We start from the raw sequence: 10,030 nt of genomic DNA, 5'->3' as shown, positions 1-10,030 counted from the left end.
TGGGCAGAGAGACAAGAGAGAGAGCGAGGGGGAAGCAGGCTCCCCGCTGAGCAGAGAGCTGGATGTGGGGCTCGATCCCAGGACCCTGAGCTCATGTCCCAAGCCGAAAGCAGAGGCTTTAACCCACTGATCCACCAATAACTAAATAAATCTTTAAAAAAAAAAAAAAGGTAGAATCTCAGTTGACAAATATTAATTAAACTTATTGTGGTATCATGCTTAGCGAAATAAGTCAAGTAGAGAAAGACAACTATCATATGATCTCCCTGATATGAGGAAGTGGTGATGCAACATGGGGGCTTAAGTGGGTAGGAGAAGAATCAATGAAACAAGATGGGATTGGGAGGGAGACAAACCATAAGTGACTCTTAATCTCACAAAACAAACTGAGGGTTGCTGGGGGGAGGGCGATTGGGAGAAGGGGGTGGGATTATGGACATTGGGGAGGGTATGTGCTTTGGTGAGTGCTGTGAAGTGTGTAAACCTGGCGATTCACAGACCTGTACCCCTGGGGATAAAAATATATGTTTATAAAAAATTAAAAATTAAAAAAAATACTTATTGTGGTAATCATTTTGCAATGTATACAAATATCAAATTGTACCCTTGAAGTGAATGTAATGTCATCTATCAATTATATCTCAATTAAAAAGAAAAGCAAAGGAAACAGTGTACACTAAAAGAAATTAAAATAGAAAATATATGAAAAAATAGTTTAACCTCAAAAGTATTCAAAGTAATGCAAATTAAACTAAGATAACATAGCCTATCAAATTGGCATAGATTTTGAAACATGCCATATGAATAGGAGAATAGGGAAAAGGGGCATTTTCAGGTATTACAGTTAGGGCTGGTTTTTGTATAATTTGAGGTAAGTCATTTAATAATATGGAGCAAAAACCTAAAAGAAAAAAGGTCCACCCCTGGGAACTGTTCTAAAGAAATAGAGATGCACTCAAATAGCCACATACAAGGATATTTAGTGGGGAAAATTGAAAATGCCCTAGATTTCCAACAGTAGAGTAGTGGTTAAGTAAATGTCAGCATGCAGAATGATAGAATTTTTATAGAATTGACATTGTTTTCTAAGAAAATTCAATAACTTTAAAAATACCTCTGTTGTATAACATTTGTTGGAAATACCAAGACACAGTTCATATGATACAGGATTTTACTCTGTATATAGAGACACATACATACGATGTATATGCAATGCATGTGTAAGTGTACATGTAAATGTACACTCACAGAAAAGTGTCTGAAAATATATGCAAAAAAAGAAAAATGTAGCATCTCTGGCCCCCACCCCAAACCTATTGAGCTTGCCTCTGCATTTACATGAGCGTCCCATTACATGAAAGGCTGGAATGATGCACTGCTTTACGGAACATTTAAAAAGTACGAGACTTCCCGTAAAATCACAGTGGGGCTCACTTGATGCATTACATTCTCTGAAATGGAAACGGAGTCAAGTGCCCTGGAAAAGTGACTGGGACAAGAAAACCTGAGCCCTAAATCTCAAACTTGTCTGCCCTCATAGCTAAGAACCATAAGGTTCCTTGATGAGGGCAGGATGAAGGGAATAATAGGATAGTGCGGTTGTTCCATGTCATAATTCAGCAACAGCTGCTTTAGGCTTGGCCTAACCAAGCTACCCACAGGCTCACTGCAAGCAACTCAGGTTTCGTGCAGACTTTCACTTACTCAGCAGCCAAGCTGATTTCCTGCAATGAGGTGGATGGAATTAGTCAACGTAAGACCCGAACGCCGATGCCTGGGGAAAGCCCGAGTGAGTGTCTGTCAAATGCTGTCGAATTTTCCTGGCTTCCTCCCACTAAAATTTCTCCTCAGCTTGTTTCTACCGGGGTCATACAGGAACCAGGGATCAGCAGCATTTGCTCCTGGACTTCCCCGCTGCTGTCCTACAGACAACCAGCAAAGTTCTGGGGCAGTGACTTGGGATGGCAAATCTAGCCCCAGAAAGATGACCTTGCACTCCATTCTTGGCTCTAGGTTAAATTGCCAATTCCTTAGACACTGACCCAAGTCTAATGAGTGGCCCCAGCCCAGTTCATTAAAGAAAGTCCCCCCAACTTGCCACATGAGGGAAACTCATTTTTTAGCATCTGCTCCACAGAATGTTCTGTTATTGCTGAGCCCTTGCTCTCTTCCTTGTTTCTTCCACCTAGTTTCTTGCTAATGAAAGGGATCCGAGTATGCCACCATCAAATGTGCAGAAAAACCTCTCTGGCCCACACCCCGGTCTTTCCATCTAAATGCAAGGCATACATTTCTCTTTATAAATGCATCTCCCTCTCCCATTATGAGGAAGAGGAGGATAACTCTTAATCATGGGAGGAAACTCCTTTCAATGGTGAAGTCCCAAATGGAGTCTGAATAACAAATTCTTCTAAATATTTCTATCTTTTATTAGTTTCCCACATATACCTACCTTCCCATAATTTACTTCCCTTAGAAATCCAATCTTTTGTCTAGTTACTTCTCCACAGTTTATCACTCTTTGTTAAAACCAAATATGAGGGGCCCCTGGGTGGCTCAGGTCATGATCTTAGGGTCCTAGGATCGAGCCTCTGCTTTTGGTTCAGGTCGTGATCTTAGGGTCCTAGGATCAAGCCCCGCATCGGGCTCTGTGCTCAGTGGGACCCCTGCTTCTCCCTCTCTCTCTGCCTGCCTCTCTGCCTACTTGTGATTTCTCTCTCTGTCAAATAGATAAATAAAATCTTAAAAAAAAAAAAAAAAATGAGACCTGACATCTAGCCACTTCTTTGGTCCTTCATATCTCTTCTTCATATGAAGCTCTCCATACACATAAATAATAAACCCTTTTTCCTATTAATTTGTCTTTTGTCAGCTTAATTTACAGAGCCTGAATGCAGGACCTAAGAGGGTATACAAGAAAGATTTTCTTCCCACATTGCTCTCAATTCCTAATAGATCAGATGGGCTGCCCCAAAAATTATTAAAGAGGGTTATTTTGAACAAGAGAAAACTTACAGACACATAATATTGTTTTCAAGTATTTGGAAGTTTTCAAATGGAGAGAAATTAGACTGTCACCAGAAGGTCACAGCAAGATGTTGGGGAATATCAGGTAGTGACATTCCAGAGGGCAATCATATATCAGGGGGCTTTTAGACTGGACCTCCTTCAAGGTCTCTTCAAATCTGGGATCCTATGAAAAGTGAACCCCACCCCCCCAAAATTGATATTTTAGTTAAACATACCCGCAATCTCAGTCTTGGGAGTAGGGGTGTTTATGAGTGTGCACACGTGGGTGGATACAGTTATGTATCTTCTGCCCTTTTCTTCAGTTTTTTTCCTTTCTATGGAAAACAATCACATGACTCCACATGCTAAAAATTCTAAGTATGTTTCCCACAGAGATCCAGGTTAAGAAGAGAATAACTTGGGGGTGGGGGGAAGACCAGAGAAAGAGCACCGAAACAACCACCCTTCTGAGAAATGTATTACTTTCACTCCTGCATGGGACTGACTCACAATGATGACTCTCGGGGCTCCCCTCATCTGAGTAGCAACACTGTAGGGTGGCGGGATGAAATGGGTTTCCTGCAAGGGGCGCCTCCTCGCTGCAGAGGTGAGGGACTGCAGGACACGTGGCAGGAGGATGGAGGAGGAGAAACGGAGAGGGGAAGGAAAAGCGGAGCCCATGGAGCAGAGAGCAAGTGCACCCCGTTAGCAGGCTCGCTCTGCCACTCCCTCTGCTGCATTTGACCCAAGAGGCCATCAGAAGAATGTGAAGGGCAGAGATACAGGGAGAAAACATAGATGCTGAGAAGGTCCTTGGACATGCAGACATGTGTACTTATGTAAGCTGGAGAGAGAGCTTCCTGTAGATTGCACGTTTACGTCCACGACCCAGGTTTTATGATAAGCAAATAACCCAGAGAACACCACTGCTGACTTTCTTATTCTATGACACCTCTCATGCCCTACAAATCCATGTGTCCAGAGTACCCCCCTTCACCTGGCCCTCAACTCACAGTAGCCATTAAGGCAGGGGGGCACCTCTTTACCTTTGCTGTTGGCTTCCATTGCAGATTTCAGGAGGTAACCCCCTCAGCTGATGATGGAGGTTGGCGGGCTTTCCCACAGACCACCACCTCACAGACTGATGCCTCCTGATTCCCTCCAGTACCCATCTTCAAACAAAGGGGCCCTTCTCTCCAATGCTTCCAGGGCTGTTTTTCTCTTTAACAAAGTGCTGTCAAGAAGGAGAGTGGGGCGCCTGGATGGCTCAGAGGGTTAAGCCTCTGCCTTCGGCTCAGGTCATGATCCCAGGGTCCTGGGATCGAGCCCAGCATCAGGTTCTCTGCTCAGCAGGGAGCCTTCTTCCCTTTCTCTCTCTCTGCCTGCTTGTGTTCTCTGTCAAATAAATAAATAAATAATCTTTTTAAAAAAATTTTTTTTAAAAAAAGGAAGGAAGGAGAGTGATTCTAATATTAATAGCCTTAGATGGTGGGGAAAGCCCTAGAGCTCACGAAGCATTTTCATATACTTGATTTTATTTGCCTCTCAAGACAACTGCACGAGGATAAGATAAATGTCTTCATTTCACAAGTTAAGAAATTGAAACTAAAAAACACATGGCAGCTGTCCAAAGCGATGCAGCTATCAAATAGAGAGTTTACAGCTCAAAACAGAGCTTCTGACCCCAAGCCCAGAGAGGTAATGCAGATACAGGCTGGAGAGAAATTTACAACAAAGATGCCCAGGGCACAGTGGGAGAGCAGCTGTCAGATCAGACTTGCAGTGAGTCGCATCTTCTAAGTGATGTTTGGACTGGAGTCAGGACACCTGAGTGACTCTACCTGTTCTCTGAAGATGAGGAAAAATAAAACCAGCCTTTGACTCGTTTGATTCTGAACCTTTTTAGCCTTTGCACATTGTCTTACACACATTTATCTGGGTGTGAACAAGATAAATGGAAACAAGAGCAGGCCGGATGGTTTCGGGGACAGCTCTTAAGATACCTTGCTCTGCTGACTTTTCATGTGCAGTTCCCAGTGACATAGCGGTGGGAAGTTGCCTTCTCTGCACTTGATGTTTGTAATGATAGAATTTTTAAAGCAATTCCATTAGTGAATTGCAGGTACTACGGAAGGTATTACATGAGAAGTACATAGTGTGAGATCTTAAAAATTAATTTTAAATCCTAACCAGAGTAAACTGGGGAATTTAAAAAGGTGTTGGTGGGGGTGAGCAAGATACCCAATGTCAGCGAGGGTATCAGACAAAGGGCATCCCTCATACATACACGTGGGGATAAAAATGAGTAATTTAGTGAAACATATCTGAAACTTTAGTAATGTTCATATTTTTGATCCAACAATTACACTTCTAGGAAATCATCCTAAGGAAGTAAATAAGTATGTACATAAAAATTGGGCAACAGGCTGTTCAACACAGTATTATTTAATACTGATACATGAAATATTATATTTCATATTAAATATTTATTAAAATACATGAAAAATTAATAGCAACAAATGCCCAACTATACAGGTATATATATACATTGGGGGAAAAAAACCCAAGGTGTATTTTCTATGGGTGACTAGATTACAGGTGCTCCTATTGACTTCTTATGGTTATTTTCTAGGGTTTCTCTAATGAAAATATTCTGGGTGGTTTTTTTTTAAGATTTTATTTATTTATTTATTTATTTATTTATTTGACAGAGAGAGAAAGAGAGAGATCACAAGCAAGCAGAGAGGCAGGCGAGAGAGAAGAGGAAGCAGGCTCCCCGCGGAGCAGAGAGCCCAATTTGGGGCTTGATCTCAGGACCCTGGGATCATGACCCGGGCTGAAGGTAGAGGCATTAACCCACTGAGCTACCCAGGTACCCTAAGATTTTGTTTTTATAAAAAAAATTATACTTATTTTAGTTTTAAAAAAATTGTAAACAGGTCCAGAATCGTAGTTTCCCGGTATCTGTAGCGCCCACCCTAGCACAAACTTTGTGAGATGGTATGAAATAGCAAATATCAGTTATTGCTATATAGGCTTCCAAGGGCAAATTACCAAGAGCATCACTGATGGTAGAAGGTCCTCGATTTCCTCTCTGCACACTGGTCCCTGGGCTGTCACACCAGCTCTACTCACAGACATAGTTGGGACTACCTCCAGCTCCTTAAAGTAGTCTCATCCCTTTGAGGGCAGCAGCACGATATCATGGTTAAACTACAGTAGTTAAAAACCAAGATAGCCCTGATTTTGAACCTGGACTTGACCAGCTACTAGTTAGAAGGCCCTAGGCTAATTCTCTGACCACTCTAAGCCTACTGCCTCTTCAGAGAAATTCAGAGAGTAAAACGAATTTCAGAGGATGGTAGGGAAGATTTAATGAGATGATTTACATGGCCAGAACTTTGTATATACAGCAAGCTCTTAACAAATGATTGCTATCAGCAGAGCCAGCCCTTCTCGGCTGCCCCACTCACTAAGTACGGGGATGGAGTAGCTGTCTCTGGGAGTTAGTTTGTTGGGGAGCTTGGAACCTGTATACAGCATCCCTCTGATAATTCTAGTTTGCTAAGTGTTTTATTATCCATTCAAGTTAAATGTCACATGTACTTTCACTTCCTCTGCAGGATTTTCAGAACTCTGACTTTCAATTCAAAGTTTCAAAACATTCTTACTCCTTAAATCCCTACAATCATTTGTTAATCTCAATCTTAAATGCCTCATGTGTAACTTGCTGGTATCGCTGGGTATATCGTGAGGTGTCACTTTCAAAACTGGTTTTAAAGTTCGTCAAGAATAAATTATAATAGCTATAGTAAGGTAGTAAAATAATTTTTGTTCTCTATTTTGCCCATTATGTTTTATTAGTCACAGTAACATTTTTTAAAAGATTTTATTTATTTGTCAGAAAGAGAGAGAGCACAAGCAGGGAGAATGGCAGGCAGAAAGAGAAGCAGGCTCCCCACCAAGCAGGGAGCCCGTTGCGGGACTCGATCCCAGGACCCTGGGATCATGACCTGAGTTGAAGGCAGACGCTTAACCAACTGAGCTATCAGGCATCCCAGTCACAGTAACATTTTAACAAATAGAACTATGGGGGCACCTGGGTGGCTCAGTTGTTAATCATCTGCCTTCAGTTTAGGTCACGATCCCAGGGTCCTGGGATTGAGCCCCACATCGGGCTCCCTGCTCAGCCAGAAGCCTGCTTCTCCCATTCCCCCTGCTTGTGTTCTCTCTCTCACTGTGTCTCTGTCAAATAAATAAAATCTTTAAAAAAAGAACTATGCGCACAGTTCAACTCCAACTTTAGGTTATATTTTTGGATATTTTATCCAACTTTCTTACAGCTCTATTCAGGACTCCATCCACTTAAATTAAGAGAATAGTAGCACATATATGTAAGATGGCATGAGCCGACCTTTCTGTCAAGGTTAAATGTTGGTACTTGAAGGTAGGAAGGCTTAGCTTGCCACCAAAAGTTCACACTGTGAGAACAATTATCAGAATGGAAGATCTCAGCAGAGGCTAATATCCTCCTATAAGCTATGGAAACACACTCAGGGCTTAAGAGTAAGAATATTTCAGAAAAGAATTCAGAATCTTCATTTTCTCCCTTGAGGAAAGACTAAAGAGAATGAGCTAGGGTTACATGCTGGTTAATATTGGCCCAGATAGGGGCGCCTGGGTGGCTCAGTGGGTTAAAGCCTCTGTCTTCGGCTCGGGTCATGGTCTCTGTTTGTCAAATAAATAAATAAAATCTTTAAAATATATATATTGGGACAGATAGAAACCAGCACTCATCACTGAGGCACCAGACCCAACAAAGAAAGTGAACTAGGTTTACATTTCAGCAAATTAAAATGAAGTCAAACAAAAACAAATTTTACTGAAAAAATTTCTAGGAATTAAATGAAACCCCTTGAGATAAATGGAAACATCCCAGAGTTCTAATTACAAAATAGAGAAGCCCGCAAATCACAACCCTCAAAAAGGATTTTTTTTTAAATATATTTTATTTATTTGACAGACAGAAATCACAACAAGGCAGAGAGGCAGGCAGAGAGAGAGGAGGAAGCAGGCTCCCCGTGGAACAGAGAGCCCGATGCGGGGCTCAATCCCAGGACCCTGGGATCATGACCTGAGCCAAAGGCAGGCGCCCCTCAAAAAGGATATTTAACAAGATGCTAGGAGACTCGTTCTGACCTGCCTCCAAGTGGTGCCAAGGCCAATTACGTGCAAGGGGTGCCAAGGCCAATAACGTGTCTTGTGGGTAGACCTGACACTGGGTGCTGAGAGTCATACATTACCAGAAGGGACCTCAGAGCACCTATTTCAACCACCTCCCTTCCCAGATAAAGAAACCAAGCACTTCCCTCTAAGGAAGTGGCTTGCCCAGTTTGGCTCGATAACTCAGTCACAGTATGTCAGAAAAGGAACTCAAAGGCAGTGCCCTTGATTCCCAGTGCAGGGCTCATTTCCTCAGCCAACTCGGCTCTCTGAAGAGATTTTCTGTGCAACCCATGCACAGCACTCCACCTCCCCTCTTCCCTACTCTGAAGCTCAAGTGGTGACACCTGACTCCTAGGAGAGGGGAGTGACCTGGCAGGGGAGGCAAACAGCTCCCAAAGAGCTCTCGCCAGAATGGTGTACGGAGGCAGCCAGTACACAGGTCTCTAGCACCTGCCTTATTCCACTAACCAAAGCCTTTGGGGAAACCTGACCTCAGGAAGTCTGGAATCATTAGGATCACTGGGCATTGAAAACTCGGAAAAAATGAGAAGGGCATAACCTATCTGGTTTCTGTGAGCCTTTCTCCTCATTACCTTCATCCTCTATTTTCCTAATGACCATACCTCACAGGGCTGTTGCGAGGACTGGGGTAACACTGCCCACACCAGGCGGCTGATGAACCCAGTACCATGAGCTAAAGGGTTATCCCTGTAAGAAGCACCTGAGTCAGAGCCACACTGATCAGAGAACGGGAACCATCAAGAAGTGGAAAGGTGAGGTGCCTGGGTGGCTCAGTGGGTTAAGCCGCTGCCTTCGGCTCAGGTCATGATCTCAGGGTCCTGGGATCGAGCCCCGCATCGGGCTCTCTGCTCAGCAGGGAGCCTGCTTCCCTCTCTCTCTCTGCCTGCCTCTCTATCTACTTGTGATCTCTGTCAAATAAATAGATAAAATCTTTAAAAAAAAAAGAAGTGGAAAGGCAGGAAAAAGAACAAAACTCAGGAACTCAACAAGGGGGAAATTGTTTTAAATGGATTTGACCAAAGGATCATGTTTTTTTATAAACACATCAAAATGCAACATTCTATTTTTGTGAAACTTGGAATTTGCAGTAATAATGAAAGTATCATGGAGTATTTCCATGCTGGCAAGCACTTACCACTTGCTCTCAATTATGTCTCACAAGTCTCCTTCCATCCAGGCAACAAGTACCCCCATTTCACAGATCAAATAACAAGCAGCTCAACACTTACCCTAAGTTATCTGATAAGTGGCAGAGAAGAGACCCCATTCCAGCAAGTCTTAGCAAACTGTCTTTTTTGACAACTATCTTTTCATACTGACACTTCGTTTATCCAGGAGAGTTAAGAAATAAGGTAGCATAAAAATTTCCAAGATAGGACATATTTCTCTAAGGTCCACAAACTATCTTAACTATTTCAGTGGCAAAATTAAATGTAAACAGACTTCTCTTTTTGAGTGAAGTATGTAGAGAATGAAGAGTTATTTTTTGTCCTGGTGGATCCGGACCATCACGGATCTCAGCGCTATGTGGCAGTGACACCCTCAGGGGAGAACGACCTGCAGAGAGGTCACCCCTACATAAGTGGCCGGTCAATGCCTGCAGCAGGAAGAAAAACATAAGGACACTCAGTAGGAACAAATCCTTTAAATGCCTACCAACTTCTTAAATGTTACTGTAAGTTGAGAAACTACACACACACACACACACACACACGTTTTTAAAATCCTGATGTAAAGACTCACTGAGTTCCTGTCAATTTAACACAATGAGCAT

The sequence above is a fragment of the Mustela nigripes genome, chromosome 5 (genome assembly GCF_022355385.1).
Source record: "Mustela nigripes isolate SB6536 chromosome 5, MUSNIG.SB6536, whole genome shotgun sequence".
Classification (NCBI taxonomy): domain Eukaryota; kingdom Metazoa; phylum Chordata; class Mammalia; order Carnivora; family Mustelidae; genus Mustela; species Mustela nigripes.
Note: the sequence above shows the minus strand (reverse complement) of the source record.